This window comes from Lutra lutra, chromosome 2 (genome assembly GCF_902655055.1).
Source record: "Lutra lutra chromosome 2, mLutLut1.2, whole genome shotgun sequence".
Classification (NCBI taxonomy): Eukaryota; Metazoa; Chordata; class Mammalia; order Carnivora; family Mustelidae; genus Lutra; species Lutra lutra.
The window spans coordinates 174,776,775-174,790,157 of NC_062279.1; the positions used below are offsets into that span (position 1 = coordinate 174,776,775).

Here is a 13,383-nt window from a genome sequence, read left to right on the forward strand (position 1 = left end):
TATGTACGTTTGCATATATAAACACATTTTGAAGTTTTCCAAAGGTTTGAGTATAATTCCAATCTGACTTTCAACCCAGATTTGCACTTTTTAATGATTTTCAGTGATTTGAAGCTGTCTTTCACTACTAGACTCCCTACTTTTTTTTTTTTTTAAGGTTTTATTCATTTAGGGGCGCCTGAGTGGCTCAGTCATTAAGTGCTGCCTTTGGCTGAGGTCATGATCCCAGAGTCCTGGGATGGAGCCCCTCATCGGGCTCCCTGCTCCACGGGAAGCCTGCTTCTCCCTCTCCCACTCCCCTTGCTTGTGTTCTCTCGCTGTGTCTCTGTCAAATAAATAAAATCTTGGGGGAAAAAGGTTTTATACGTTTATTTGAGAGGGTGAGTGTGCATGATCAGGGGGAGGGGCACAGGGAGAAGATGAACCAGAGTACCCACTGAGCAGGGAGCCTGATGATTCCCGAGAAGCTCAAGAGTAGGCATCCTCAAGAGTAAGCATCATGGTTTGTCTTTGTATCATCAATGCCAAAAGCTTTTTATTTAACAAATACTTTTTTAAAATTTTTTTTTAAAGATTTTATTTATTTATTTGACAGAGAGAAATCACAAGTAAGCAGAGAGGCAGGCAGAGAGAGAGGAGGAAGCAGGCTCCCTGCTGAGCAGAAAGCCCGATGTGGGGCTCGAACCCAGGATCTGGGATCATGACCTGAGCCGAAGGCAGCGGCTTAACCCACTGAGCCACCCAGGCGCCCCACTTTTTTAAATTTTTAAAAAGATTTTATTTATTAATCTCTAAGATCAGAGGAAATAGTGAATGTAAATTAAAGGCCATAAATTAGGAATAAATTTGCTATGTTTAAGCAAGCAAAAGGAGGTTATTGTGACTGGAGTATTGTGGGTAAGAGGCCGTGAATGATGCAAAGTGAAGTTAGAGCTGTAGGCAGGAGCCAGATCACATAAAATTTAAGTCCACAGTAAGGAATTTGTATTGTGACTCTGAAATCCATTTGAGGATTTAAAGAAAACAAAATTTTTGTTTTTAAAATACCACTTTGGGGACGCCTGGGTGGCTCAGTTGGCTGAGGGTCCAGCTCTTGATTTCAGCTCAGGTCATAGTCTCAAGGTTGTGGGATCAAGCCCCGCATTGGGCTCCATATTGGGTGTGGAGACCTATTGGGAATTTCTTTCCCTGTCCCTCTGCCCCTTCTCCCTCACCCACCTCACCCCTACTCTCTAGATCTCTCTCTCTCAAAAGCAGAACAAAACAAAACAAAACACTTCGATGCCTTAAACTTATGACTAAGGAAATAACAATTCAGGGTGACGCCTGATTCCTCACTGCTAATGTGAGATGTATTTTTGAGTAGGTAAATGTTGCTCCAAGGTTACCCGTCTACCTTGTGCGATCCTTGGGATTCAAGATCTACCCCTCCCCCTTAAGAAAAATACCACTTTAGCTGCTGTGTGGAGAATAAATTGACACTGAAGATGTAAAGAAAAAGGGTTTAGGAGTTAGGGGTTGATTTTGGCTGGAGTAAAGTCCAGTCTGGAAAGTATCCCCAAGTTGCTTGGTTAGGGATTATACAGTGTTAGTAGACTACTAACTTTCAATTTACCTTTCTTAGAGTTTGACCCTTGTCCTTAAACTCTCAAAATGCCTGTTAGAGGTCCAGACAACATGTCTGAATTTCAGAAAGGGAAAAGCATAATCAACATGTCAGCTGAGTTTCCCCCTTTTAAAGAGCTTTCTGAGAAATCCTATTCAGTGACATCTGTTTTTATTTTTATTTTTATCCTGGCCTGTGTCATGACATCTTCTTGGTTTAAGAGAAACTGGGGGATGTTTTTTTAGCTGAGCACATTGCTCCCCAATTAAAATCAGGGTTTCATTAGGAAAGAAAAAGGAGGGTGGAAGTTGGTTAGACATCTTGCCCTGTGGAGGTGGAAAGTGGCAGGAATGAAGTAAGGAAGACCTTTTTGGAAGCCTTTCTAGATAGCCTAGGCAAGAGATGATTGTAGCTTGGGATTATAGTTAAATAGGAGGCTGAAGAGAAGTATTTGGGATATGTTTTAAAGGTAAGTCAAAAGAGCTTGCTGATGGTGCAGATGAAAAGTGAAGAACCTAGAAAAACACCTAGTCTTTTACCTAGGAACCAGACATTTGGGGTGCTATTTTCCGAGATGGGAAAGAGTGGGAGGAGCATGGAAAGTGTCGGGGAAGATTTAAGAGTTTTGCTTCATTCTTGTCAGGTTAAACTTAGATTGGGTGACTTAACTGTAGGAGAATTTGGTTAGAAAAGGAGGGAGCCTAGGACAGAGTTCTGGTTTTTGTCATAGATGCCTAGCATCTTTTGTGGTTGAGCCTAGAAGAAACATCAAAAGATAAGGAGAGTGAGCTATTAGTGATATATTAGGAAAACTAGGGGAGTGTGGTGTCTTTGAAATCAAGAGATGAGTTCCGAGAGCAGTCAGTTTTGTCATGCTGCTGAGTGAAAGAAATGAGCACTGAATTTGCAGCACAGTTATGATTGGTGACCTTGACTAGAATATTTTCATTGGAATGGTGAAGATGGATGTATGATTGGACAGAGTTAGGAAGTGAGGTGAGAAACTAGAATCTGTGGTCAACTAATTTTTTTTTTTTTAAGATTTTATTTATTTATTTGGCAGAGATCACGAGTAGGCAGAGAGGCAGGCAGAGGTGGGGGGGGGAGCAGGCTCCCCACCGAGCGGTGAGCCCGATGCGGGGCTCAATCCCAGGACCCTGGGATCATGACCTGAGCTGAAGGCAGAGGCTTTAACTCACTGAGCCACCCAGGCGCCCCTGGTCAACTAATTTTTAAAGTTTGTTTTGACAGGAGCAGAGAAGAGAAGGGGAACTGCAGAAGAATATGGCTTCAGCAATCTTAAAAAAATTTTTTTTAAGATTCTATTTATTTATTTTAGAGAGAGAGAGAGCACACAAGTGCAGGCAGGAGAGGGGTAGGCAGACTCTCTGTTGAGCTCAGAGCCTGACTCGGGGCTGGATCTCCAACTCAGAGATCATGACTTGAGCCAAAATCAAGGCTCAGACACTTAACCAACTTAGCCACACCAGGTGCCCCTTAAAAAATTTCTCATATTCTATTGATTATGTTTATATATTGATGGATGGGAGAAATTGATTATGCTAGAGAAAGGAGGAGTGATTGAGCCTGTAAAATCCTTGAGAAGAACAGAGGGGGGATATTACAAGCATAAATGGAAGGATTAATCTTTAATAGGAGCAGAGACACTTAGGGCAATGTTAAGTTTTCATTTGGGATTTGTGGTCTTCACTTGAACATGAGACCAATTAATGATGGTTGTGTGTGTGTTTTTTCCCAGCAGTGCTGCTTGGGGCAGATACAGAAAGGTGGTTTTGTTTTGTTTAAGTTAATTGGGGAATGAATTTAACTAGCATGGGGCTTTGCCATGTGAGTACCATGAAGGAACAAAAGCTTCAAGGTTAGCAAGGGAGTGATTGATAATGATGGAGAGTGGTGATGTTTGATTAAACTAGCTAATAGCTGGGTTTGGAGTACTAAATAGTGAACTTGATCTAAGGAGGTTGGGAATTTGAGAAACTTGAAATGGATTTCAGAGAAGGTACAGTTTCTGGTGATGATGAAGTTATGTGTATGACCATGGGGATAAGACCTTATAATCTTTAAATATTTATTAGAAGCACAGTCTTTGTCTCCTTACTCTTTTTTGAGAATTTAGAAATGTACAAAGATGACAGGTGTAAGCAACAGTCTCTCATCAGACGCAGATAGCTGTTGCTAGTAACATCTTTTTTTTTTTTTTTTTTTTTTTTTAATTTGACAGAGATCACAGGTAGGCAGCGAGGCAGGCAGAGAGAGAGAGGAGGAAGCGGGCTCCCTGCCAAGCAGAGAGCCCGATGTGGGGCTCCATCCCAGGACCCTGGGATCATGACCTGAGCTGAAGGCAGAGGCTTTAACCCACTGAGCCACCCAGGCGCCCCATAAAGATTTCATTTATTTGTCAGAGAGAGAGCACAGGCAGGAAGAGCAGCTGGCAGGGCATGCAGAGGGAGAAGCAGGCTTCCCGCTGGGCAACTAACCCGACAGGGGACTCGATCCCAGGACTCAGGGATCACAACCTGAACCGAAGACAGACTTAACTGACTGAGTCGCCCAGGCAACCCGACATCCTTTTTCTTTTGTGTGTGTGTGTGTTTAAACCAAATCAAGGTCATAGTATGTAGTATTATTGTTTTGTGTTTTTTTTTTCTCTTAATATGTTTTCTGTTTCCTTTCTTCCTAAGTAGGCTCCATGCCCAACTGGGGCTTGAACTCACCACCATGAGAGCAAGACCTGAGTTGAGATCAAGAGTTGGACATTTGGGGCTTCTGCGTGGCTCAGTAATTTAAGCATCTGCCTTTGGCTAGGGTCATGATCCCAAGGTCCTGGGATTGAGCCCTACATTGGGCTCTCTGCTTAGCGGGGAGCCTGCTTCTCTCTCTCCCTCTGTGTGCCACTCTGCTACTTGTGTGAGCGCGCACGCTCTCTCTCTCTCTCTCTCTCTAATAAATAAATAAATAAAATCTTTTTAAAAAAAAGTCAGATGTTTAACTGACTGAACTACCCAGGCACCTGATAAATATTAAATATTCTTTTAAAATGTTTACTATTCAGAGGTGCCTGGCTGGCTCAATTGGTGGACTGGGCAACTCTTCATCTCGGGGTTATGAGTCTGAGCCCCATGTTGGATGTAGAGATTACTTAAAATCTTTTTTTTTTTTTTTTTTTAAAGATTTTATTTATTTACTTGAGAGAGAGACAAGGAGAGAGGGAACACAAGCAGTAGGAGAGAGAGAAGCAGGCTTCCTGCTGAGCAGGGAGCCTGACATGGGGCTCCATGCCAGGACCCTGGGATCATGACCTGAGCCGAAGGCAGGTGCTTAATGACTGAGCCACCCAGGTGCCCCAAGATTACTTAAAATCTTAAAAAAAAAAAAAAAAAAGTTTAAATATTAAGTGGCATTAAATATTAATAGTATTTAACATATATTTAATATTACCTGACCAAACCATTTTTGTTTTAAAGTTTTATTTGTTTAAGTAATCTCTATACCCAACATGGGACTTGAACTAAGGGGCCCCAAGATCATGCTCTTCTGACTGAGCCAGCCAGGTGCCCCTAAACCATTCTTTTCTTCAACATTTAAAGGTTGTTTCTGTTTCTTCCACTGTGTGTGTATGTATGTGTATGTATTGAATGGAATATATATAATTTTTATATTAATTTATTTCCCTAAGATAGATTTCCTGGAAAAAAGTTACTGGGTCATAGTGTCTGAATTTCTCATATGCTGATGACCAAAGTGCTTCCCAGAAAGTTTGTTGTAAATTACTGTAGCACTGGCACTGCATGAGATAGCCAGTTTCATCATAGTCTTACCATTAATACAATCTTTTTTTTTTTTTTTTTTTTTTTTTTTTAAGTCAAATTGAAAAATCAGGGACGCCTAGGTGGCTCAGTTGATTGGACGACTGCCTTCGGCTCAGGTCATGATCCCGAAGTCCTGGGATCGAGTCCCGCATCAGGCTCCCAGCTCCATGGGGAGTCTGCTTCTCCCTCTGACCTTCTCCTTGCTCATGCTCTCTCTCACTGTCTCTCAAATAAATAAATAAATAAAATCTTAAAAGAAAAAATCAGTTGTCCAGTTTTATTTTTTAATTTTACTTAATTTTTAAGAAAGATTTTATTTATTTATTTGTGAGAGAGAGAGCGTGAGAGGAGAGAGGGTCAGAAGGAGAAGCAGACTCCCGGCTGGGCTGGGAGCCTGATGCGGGACTTGATCTTGGGACTCCAGGATCAGGACCTGAACAGAAGGCAGACACCTAATTACTCAGCCACCCAGGTGTCCGTATTTAACTTTTTATTAAGAAATCTCCCCCCTCCTTCTTTCCTCCTGCCTTCCTTTCTTGAGAGCGCATGTGTATGCAGGCGTGCGTGTGCACAAGCGTGGGGGTGTGGAGAAGAAGCAGGGGGAGAGGCAGACGCCCCACTGAGTAGGGAGTCGGATGCTGGGCTCCATCCCAGGATCCTGGGATCAAGACCTGAGCTGAAAGCAGACACTTAACTGACTGAGCCATCCAGGTGCCCCTTATTAAGAAAATTTTCAAATGGAAAGTTGAAGTATACTTATATTCCCACTAATTAAGTTCAACAGTTGTTAATGTTACTGATATGAAGGTAATTCACTACCAAAATTTTGAGCTTGCATCTCCTAAAAATAACATTCTTTTACATAACCATAGTATCATTATTCTACCAAAGAAAATATTAATTCCTTGGTTTTATAGCCTTTTTTGGGAGGGAAAGCAGGATCTACTTAAGGTTTACAAATTGCATGAGAATGTAATTTTTAGTGTTCTAAAATTTACAGTGGTTCTTTGACACACACCCTTCTTTTTTCTCTCTTTGACACTGAAAATCCTGGAGATTTCTTTATGAAGGTGCTTTTTGTATTTCTTGTAAAGTGGGAGTTTATGTGTAAAGGTTGGACTAGATTTGGGGTCAACATTTTTGGCAAGACTCCAAGTGTAGTATATATTTCAAATTTAGTCATTAATAGATGTGTAATAATATGTTGCCTCACTGTTAGCGATACTAGGTCATTTGATCTTTGCCTGCACCAGTTACTTCATTGGGCATTGCAGAAAGTTGATTTTCCTAATCGGCAACTCTACATTTGCTTAGCTAATATTCTCCCAGAAAGAAGAGTTTTCTGTCGTCAACTGGAAAGAAAAATAATTATTATCAGAGTAAAGATTGGTATAGTAGTCAGCTCCAATGGCAATAATGATTTTCCCCTTTCCCTTTTTTTATCAGTGTGTGGGTGTCTTGATCAACCTAGGCTACCATAACAAAATACCATAGTGGGCATGGCATAAACAAGAAGAAATTAACTTTCTCACTGTTCTAGAGATTGGGGATTTCAAGTCACAGCTTCAGAAATAATTTGAGATCTGTCTTTGTTGTTTGAAATTCTTGTGGTTAAAATAACATTTATGCAAAATAAATTCGTGTTGGATTTTATAATAGTGTTTGTGTTTAGGTGAAAGGATTTTTTTTTTTAAAGATTTTATTTATTTATTTGACAGAGATCACAAGTAGGCAGAGAAGAGGGGTGGAAGCAGGCTCCCTGCTGAGCAGAGAGCCCGTTGCGTTGCGTCCAGGACCCTGAGATCACGACCTGAGCTGAAGGCAGAGGCTTTAACCCACTGAGCGCCACCCAAGCATCCCTGAAAGGATTATTCTTTTTTTTTTAAAAATATTTTATTTATTTATTTGACAGAGATCACAAGCAGGCAGAGAGCCAGGTAGAGAGAGAGAGGGGGAAGCAGGCTCCCTGCCGAGCAGAGAGCCCGATGCGGGGCTCGATCCCAGGACCCTGAGATCATGACCTGAGCTGAAGGCAGAGGCTTTAACCCACTGAGCCACCCAGGCGCCCCTGAAAGGATTATTCTTAAGTGGTAGAAGTAAAGGCATATTTTCTTGTCTTTTCCCTTTATTATTATTTTATTTTTTTAAAGATTTTATTTATTTGACAGAGAGAGAGAGATCACAAGTAGGCAGAGAGGCAGGCAGAGAGAGGGGGAAACAGGCTCCCTGATGAGCAGAGAGCCCCATGCGGAACTCCATCCCAGGACCCTGAGATCATGACCTGAGCCGAAGGCAGAGGTTTAACTCACTTAGCCACCCAGGCACCCCTCTTTTCCCTTTTTTAAGAAAAATATAATTTTATCTCAATTTCAGGTATATATTTTGTCAAATTAAGGCATTTAAATATGTTTTTAACTTTTTTAGATTTTGTTTTTAAGATTTATTTATTTTTAGAATGCATGTTTGCGGGGTTGGGGGAGTAGAAGGAGAGGAAGAGAGAAACTTAAGCATAGTCATTGCTGAGCGTGGAGCCCAACTCATGACCCTGACTGAGATCACTACTGAGCAGAAACCGAGAGCCCCATGCTCAATCAAATGTGCTCCTTAATATTTTATTTTTAAGTAATCTATACACCCAACTGGGGCTCAGATTTACAGCCCCAAAATCAAGAGTCATATGCTTCACTGCCTGAGCCAGGCAGCACTCCCCAAGTACTTTTTGATAAAAGTTTTCATGGAGTGAAATCATTCTTGAATTCTTGGAATACATTCCTCTTGGCCGTTTTGAATAGTACTTCAGTTTGTAATGTATGTTAACCAAGATTATGTTCAGAGTTGTGTATCTTTTTAGTGAGATTTGCCTATTTTTGTTCAGGATTGTGGTGGGTAAGTTTTGGGGGTAGGGGCTCAGAGCCATGTTTGTTTTATAAAATGTGTTTATGATCATTCTTTTCATTTCATTGTTTTCAAGCCATATGGGATTATTCTTTGTAAATTGGAATATGTGTTTGAGAACCCAGGTGGCTTTTTAGAGCAGTTGCTGAAAGGCATATTTTTTGTGAATTTCTTTGTCTTAATGTCATGTTCAAAATTTTTGTCAATTTAGATGTTTTAAGAATCTCATATGTAATATACTTTTGTTATTTATGATGTTATTAATACGTAGCAAATACAGGGCTTGATTTACTTCATTTTTTAGTTTCTTTTTCCCACCTTTACTTATTATCTTATTAATTGAGCCCAAGACTTTTCAATTTTATTTTAGTTCTAATGTTTTTCTTCCTTTGTTTTCAGTTCTTTAGTTATTTTTTTCTTTTTTACTGTCAGTACTTTTTATCATTTAAAATTCCTTTGCATTTTCTTAGTGATATAGGAATTTAAAAGATTAAAAAGTTGTTTTAAATTAAGGATACAGGGTCTTTGTGAAAATTTTTTCAATGCACAAATATATGGAGTAAAAGTTTTCTTCTTTTTTTCAATCATTACTTTGGTGGGGAGAGAGAATGGGGGAGATGGGAGAGGGAGAGAGAATTTTTTTTTTTTTTTAATTTTTTTTTTTTTAGAGAGAGGGAGAGAGAGCAAGCACAGGCAGACAGAATGGCAGGCAGAGGCAGAGGGAGAAGCCGGCTCCCTGATGAGCAAGGAGCCCGATGTGGGACTCGATCCCAGGACGCTGGGATCATGACCTGAGCCGAAGGCAGCTGCTTAACCAACTGAGCCACCCAGGCGTCCCGGGAGAGAGGATCTTAAGGAGACTCAACACTGAACCCAGAGTCTGGCGTGGGGCTTGATCTCACGACCTAGAGATCATGAGCTGAACCGAAACCAAGGTCAGATGCTTAACTAACTGTGCCACCCAGGTGCTCCAGAGTAATAGTTTTCAATACTTACTCACCCTTTCCTTCCTGACTTCAGTCCTAATCCTCTTTCAGAGGGAACTTTGAGTAACTTTTTCCATGCCTTTATATATTTAGTAAATACAGGAATTTTCAGTTTATGAACTTTCTTACATACGAGCAAAGTTACAACCACAGTTAAAGTATTTTAGCTCTGTGTGTGATGATAGTTGATGTAAAGGAAGACTTGTGTAGAATCACAAGATTTAAGAACAACTTTTTGACACACCCTGCTTTCACAGATGCGTAGCTTCCCTCATCAGTATCCCCTATAAACTGCCAAGGTATAGGTTACATTTGTTATAGCTTATGAACCTACACTGATAGATCACAATCACCCAAAGTCTATAGGTGGTTCACCTTTGGTTTTGTTTATTCTGTGGGTAGTGTAATGTGTTCATCATTATAATATCATACAGAGTGGGTTTTTTTTTAAAGTTATTTATTTATTTTTTAATACTTTTTTAAAAAAAAGATCTTATTTATTTATTTATTTGACATACAGAGATCAGAAGTAGGCAGAGAGGCAGGCAGAGGGAGAGAGAGAGAGATAGGGGGAAACAGGCTCCCCGCTGAGCAGAGAGCCTGATGCGGGGGCCGATCCCAGGACCCTGGGATCATGACCTGAGCCAAAGGCAGAGCTTTAACCCACTGAGCCACCCAGGTGCCCCTAAGTTTATTTTTTAGTCATCTCTATACCCAAAGTGGGGCTTGAACTCCTGACCCCAAGATCAGAAGTTGCATGTTCTAACAACTGAGCCAACCAGACACCTCCCCAGAGTATTTTCATTGCCCTAAAAATCCTCTGTGTCATCCTGTCCATCTCCCTCCCCACTGCCACCACTGCTGATCTTTTCACTGTCTCCATAATTTTGCTTTTCCAGAATGGCATGTAGTTGGAATTGCACAATTATGTAGCCTTTTCAGATTGACTTCTTTCAATTAGGAATAGGCATTTAACTTTCCTCTGTATCTCTTTGTGGCTTGATAGTTATTTTTGTTATCTATTTATATATGTAATAAATATATATTTAATTTTCCATTATCTGAATGTATGGCAGTTATCCATTCATCTACTGACATACATCTTGGTTGCCTCCAAGTTTTGGCAATCATGAAAAAAGCTGCTATAAACAACCGTGTACAAGTTTTTGTGTGGACATAAATTTTCAACTCCTTTGGGTAAATAACCAGGGAGTGTGATTAGTTCTGTAAGAACCACAACTGTCTTCCAGGGTGGCTGCATAATTTTGTATTCCCACCAGCACTGATTGAGAATTTATGCAGTTCCACATCCTTGCCAGCATTTTGTCCAGATTTTGGCTCTTCTAATTAGGTATGTAGTGGTATCTCATTGTTAGAATTTGCATTTACCCCGTGGCATATGAAGTGGGCCATCTTTTCATATGTTTATTTGCAATCTGTATATCTTGTCTGTTAAGGTCTTAAATTCATTTTTTGTGTTGTTTTCTAATTGTTGAGTTTTATGAATGTATTTTTTTTAAAGATTTTATTTATTTATTTGACAGAGATCACAAGTAGGCAGAGAGGCAGAGAGAGAGGGGAAGCACGCTCCCCAGTGAGCAGAGAGCCTGATGTGGGGCTCTATCCCAGGACCCTGAGATCATGAAAGGTGAAGGCAGAGGCTTAACCCACTGAGCCACCCAGGTGCCCCTCTTTGTATGTTTTGTGTAACAGTCCTTTATCAGATATATCTTGCGTAGATATTTTCTCCCATCCCTTATTCCTTCATTCTGACATTGTCTTTTGCACAACAGTTTTCTATTTTAATGAAGTTCTAGTTATTAGTTATTTCTTTCATGGATTAAACCTTTGGTGTTTTATCTAAAAGGTTATAGCCATACCAAGTTTATCTAGATTATCCCCTTTGTTATCTTCTAGGAGTTTTATACTTTTGTATTTTATGTTTAGGTCTCTAATCCATTGAGTTAATTTTCATGAAGGGTGTTGTAAGCACTGTGTCTAGATATTTTTTCCCCCATGTGTGTATGTCTGGTTGTTTCAGAAATATTTGTTGAAAAGACTGCTCTGTTGTATTGACTTTGCTCTTTTGTCAAAGATCAGTTGACTATTATATTTATGTGGGTCTATTTCTGGGCTATATATTCTGTTTCATGGATCTCTTTGTTCTTTGGCTGGTACCATGTTTTGATTACGGTAGCTTTACAGCAAATCTTGAAGCTTGGTAATGTCACTCCTCCGTTTTTTTAGTCCTTTAATATCATCCATCAGAGCTTTGTAAGTTTCCTCATATAATTCTTGCACATATTTGTTAGATTTATACCTCATTATTCTGCCTAACGGGTGCTAATGTTAAATGGTTTGTGTTTTTGAATTCAAATTCCAGTTTTCATTGCTGATATATATAAAGTGATTGATTTTTGTGTATTAACCTTGTATCCTGCAGCCTTGCTATAATTGCTTATTCTCCGAATTTGTAATTTCTTTCAGATTTTCTACATGGTGTCATTTGTGAACAAAAATTTATTTTTTCCTTCTCAATTTGTACACCTTTTCTTATTGCAGTAGCTAGAACTAGTTTAATGTTGAAAAGGAATGGTAAGAGGGGATATCCTTGACTTCTACCTGATCTTACTGAGAAAGCTTTGTGTTTCTCATCATTAAGTAGGATGTTAGCTCTTAGTTTTTTTGTAAACATTACTTATCATGTTGAGAAAGTTCCACTCTATTCCTAGTTTATATGGAGTGTTTTTATTGTGAATGGGTTTTGGATTTTGTGAAACAGTTTTTCTAGATCTGTTGATAACGATTGCATGGTTTTTCTTTTAACCTATCGATATGATCAGTACATTAATTAATTTTTGAACATTGCACTAGCATGTATAGCCAGGATAAATTCCACTTGTCATGGTGTACAGTTGACCCTTGAACAACACAGATTTGAATAGCATAGGTCTACGTAATACATTTTTTACAAATACAGTACAGTAACATAAATGTATTTTCTTTATGATCTGGTGGGTATATTCTCTTTTCTAGCTCACATTATTGTAAGACTATAGTATTAATACATGTAACATATATCATATGTGTTGATTGTTTATGTTATCAGTAAGGCTTCTGGTCAGTAGTGAGCTATTAGTACTTAATTTTTTGGGAATCAAAAGTTACATTCAGGTTTCCAACTGTACAGGGCATCAGCACCCCTCCCCCCCTTGTTCAAGGGTAACTGTATAGTTCTTTTAATTCATTGTTGAAGTAAATTTGCTCCTTTTTTTTTTTTTTTTGAGGATTTTTGCATACGTGTTTGTGAGAGATACTGGTCTGTACTTGTCATTTGTTTGGTTTTGGTATTAGGGTAATACTGGCCTCATAAAATGAGTTAGGAAATACTTTTTGCTTTGCTTCTACCTTACAAAAGAGATGATAAGTGGTAGAGAATTGGTGTAATTTCTTCCTTAAATGTTTGGTAGAATTAATCATGGACACTATCTGGGGCTGGTGCTTTTTGTTTTATAAAGTTATTATTGATTCAGTTTCCTTAATATAATCTTATTCAGATAGTCTGTCTGTTGAATTTTGGCATATTGTGTCTCACAGCAGAGAGAGAACACAAGCAGGGAGAGTGGGAGAGGGAGAAGAAGCTCTCCGCTGAGCAGAGCACCCAGTGTGGGGCTCGATCCCAGGACCCTGGGATCATGACCTGAACCAAAGGCACATGATTAATGACTGAGCCACCCAGGCGCCCCAGATGGTGTCTTTGAAGGAATCAGTTCACTTCATCTGGGTCATCAAATTTTTGAGCATAGAGTTGTTTGCAATATTACTTGCTGTTTTAATGTCTGTGGAATTAGTGGAGATGGGTCTCTCATTTCTGATATTTAGTAATTTGTGTCTTCTCTCTTTTTTCTTAAACTGTCTAGAGTTTATCAATTTACTTGATTGTTTCAGAGAACCAATTTTTGGTTTAATTGCCTTTTCTGTTTATTTCTTGTTTTCAATTTCATTGATTTCAATTTCATTGCTTCAACTTCTAAATTACTTTTCATTACTTTGTATATAATTTGTT

General features: G+C 39.3%; 1 protein-coding gene and 1 non-coding gene across 2 annotated transcripts in view; both read left to right on the plus strand.

Moving 5' to 3' along the window:
• UBE2K (ubiquitin conjugating enzyme E2 K) overlaps window positions 1-13,383 on the plus strand; it is a 73,055-nt gene that overhangs the window by 14,934 nt on the left and 44,738 nt on the right. The gene's annotated exons all lie outside the window — the stretch shown is intronic.
• LOC125094443 (U12 minor spliceosomal RNA) lies at window positions 1,282-1,429 on the plus strand. Its single transcript, XR_007125506.1, has one exon. It is a non-coding gene; the product is annotated as a U12 minor spliceosomal RNA (small nuclear RNA).